The sequence below is a fragment of the Physeter macrocephalus genome, chromosome 16 (assembly GCF_002837175.3).
Source record: "Physeter macrocephalus isolate SW-GA chromosome 16, ASM283717v5, whole genome shotgun sequence".
NCBI lineage: Eukaryota > Metazoa > Chordata > Mammalia > Artiodactyla > Physeteridae > Physeter > Physeter macrocephalus.
In genome coordinates this window covers 23,555,616-23,558,426 of record NC_041229.1, presented here as the reverse complement: position 1 = coordinate 23,558,426, position 2,811 = coordinate 23,555,616, and positions in this window count along the sequence as shown.

Sequence of the window (2,811 nt, the reverse complement as noted above, 5' to 3'; positions counted from 1 at the left end):
ATATGCTTGGCTGCTTCAGATTTAGGAGAAAAGTGAGAATTAGAGTTGAGAGCCTCATTGTTCTGTATATACCCTTAAAAAATTAAAATAATTTTAAAAATTGTGGTAAAGTACACATAAAATTTGCCATTTAAACCAGTTTAAAGTGTATAGTTCAGTGGCATTAAGTATATTCACATCCTTGTGCAGCCAACCTCCAGAACTCTTTTCATCTTACAAAACTGAAACTCTCTATTCCCTAAACAGCAATTCCCCATTTCCCCTCCCCCCAGCCCCTGGCAAGGTACAAAAAAAGTATTTATTTATTTATTGGCTGCGCTGGATCTTCGTTGTGGCACGCGGGATCTTCATTGCTGCATGTGAGATCTTCTTTGCGGCATGTGGAATCTTTAGTTGTGGCATGCGGGATCTAGTTCCCTGACCAGGGATCGAACTTGGGCCCCCTGCATTGGGAGCACAGGGTCTTAACCACTGGACCACCAGGGAATTCCCAGGAGCTTTTTGAATATTGGCTGGTAGTGGAGGATGTAGTCTGAAAATTAACATGTGTTAACAACTGTTTAATGTCCTCAATGTCACTGAACGTCTGTCTCGGGGTCATTGCTACAGAAAACAGGTTATTGGAGTAAATAAGCATTGAAACCATCATAAAAATGTTATTTTATCCAATCAGGATGTGAATTATTTTTATTAATAATCATTAAATCCATCAGTGACTTTGGAATGTGATACTGAGTTTTTTTATTGTGATTAAGCTTTGAATTTTCTTATTTTATGTCAAAAATTTGATATATATAATGAACAAAATGATTTCCATTGAGTTCTATTTAGTTCTCTGAATAGTTTCTGTTCTTACACATGGATACCATGTCTTACCTTTCTAAAAATATTAATTTTTGAAGATTTATTTTGCCCTTTGCATTCATTGTTAGTTTTAGCTTCCAACTTTTTAGTTAAAGGATTTCCTCAAATGTTTGCTGGTCTTTGCTTATTAGTTCGTATTTGAGTAAGGCTGATCAGAAACAAGTGTTTGGAAGGGCTTATTAATTGGTAGGTTTCACTGAAGAGCCGGGGGAGGTCAATGACTTGCCATTTATTTGGTCGCTGCCTAAATGCCATCATATCCAGGTCTTTCTCTTATGCCAGTCAGCTTTCCGAGAGACAAATGGTCCAGTTTTTTTGCCTGAGGCATATATATGCTTGGCTGCTTCAGATTTAGGAGAAAAGTGAGAATTAGAGTTGAGAGCCTCATTGTTCTGTATATACCCTTAAAAAATTAAAATAATTTTAAAAATTGTGGTAAAGTACACATAAAATTTGCCATTTAAACCAGTTTAAAGTGTATAGTTCAGTGGCATTAAGTATATTCACATCCTTGTGCAGCCAACCTCCAGAACTCTTTTCATCTTACAAAACTGAAACTCTCTATTCCCTAAACAGCAATTCCCCATTTCCCCTCCCCCCAGCCCCTGGCAAGGTACACGGGCCTCTCACTGTCGTGGCCTCTCCCGTTGCGGAGCACGGGCTCCGGACGCGCAGGCTCAGCGGCCATGGCTCACGGGCCTAGCAGCTCCGCAGCATGTGGGATCTTCCCACATGGACTGGGGCATGAACCCGTGTCCCCTGCATGAGTAGGCGGACTCTCAACCACTGCACCACCAGGGAAGCCCCAACCACCGTTTTACTTTCCATCTCTATAAGTCTGGCTAACTTTAGGTACCTTATATAAGTGGAATCAGATGGTATTTGTCTTTTTGTGACTGTCTTATCTCATTTAGCCTCATGTCTTCAAGGTTCATCTACGTTGTAGCATTGTCAGAATTTCCTTCCTTCTTAAGGATGAATAATATTCCATTGTATGCATATACTGCATTTTGTTTATCCACCATTTGTTGATGGACACTTGGGTTGCTTCCACCTTTTGGCTATTGTGAATAATGCTGCTATGAACATGGGAATGCAGGTCTCTTCCAGACTGTGCTTTCAATTCTTTTGTGTGTATATCCAGAAGGAGAATTGCTAGATCTTGTGGTAGTTATATTTTTAACTTTTAGTGGATGTATATATACTTTTATATAACCTCCACATATTGAGCTTTACTCTCTACCACATCTAGTGACTCTGAGTGTGGAGATTTTCCAGTTCACCTGCTCCCCCACTCCCTCACCCTCCATCCTCTGTTTAGGGAATGGGCTTGTGGTTGGGGCATTCATCTGGCTTTGTGGGGTTGGAAGGGGAATTTGAGGGTCCAAATACTCTGCATGTGAACTTTGAACTTAATTTCCCTGTTTCCTTGCCACAACTCTGCCCTCACCCCTCTCTAGTGTATATTTGTGCTCTAGGTAAATGTACCAGAAAAACCAATTCACTGAAAGCCAATTTACTTAAACGGCCAACTTGCAAATAACTTTTCTTTTAATTCTTTATTATTTATTTATTTTTTCTTCATGATAGCCTTTTAAGGCAATTCAATTTGACTCTGCTCCAGTTCCCTACTGCTGCAGCTACAGTCTGATGGGCTAGAAAAAGGGGAAAACCCAGAAGGACATAAGAAGAATACAGAATATTCATTTTTATTCCTACGGAGGTACCCTGCGGCGCACAGAAATCAGAAGTTGTTAACTAGCTGTTTGATTTTGGGGCAAACCATTCGGCTCCCTGGGCTGAAACATGCAAAACTAGGATCACAATTATAATTCACAGGGCTTCCCTGGTGGCGCAGTGGTTGAGAATCCGCCTGGCGATGCAGGGGACACGGGTTCGAGCCCCGGTCCGGGAGGATCCCACATGCCGCGGAGCAACTAAGCCCGT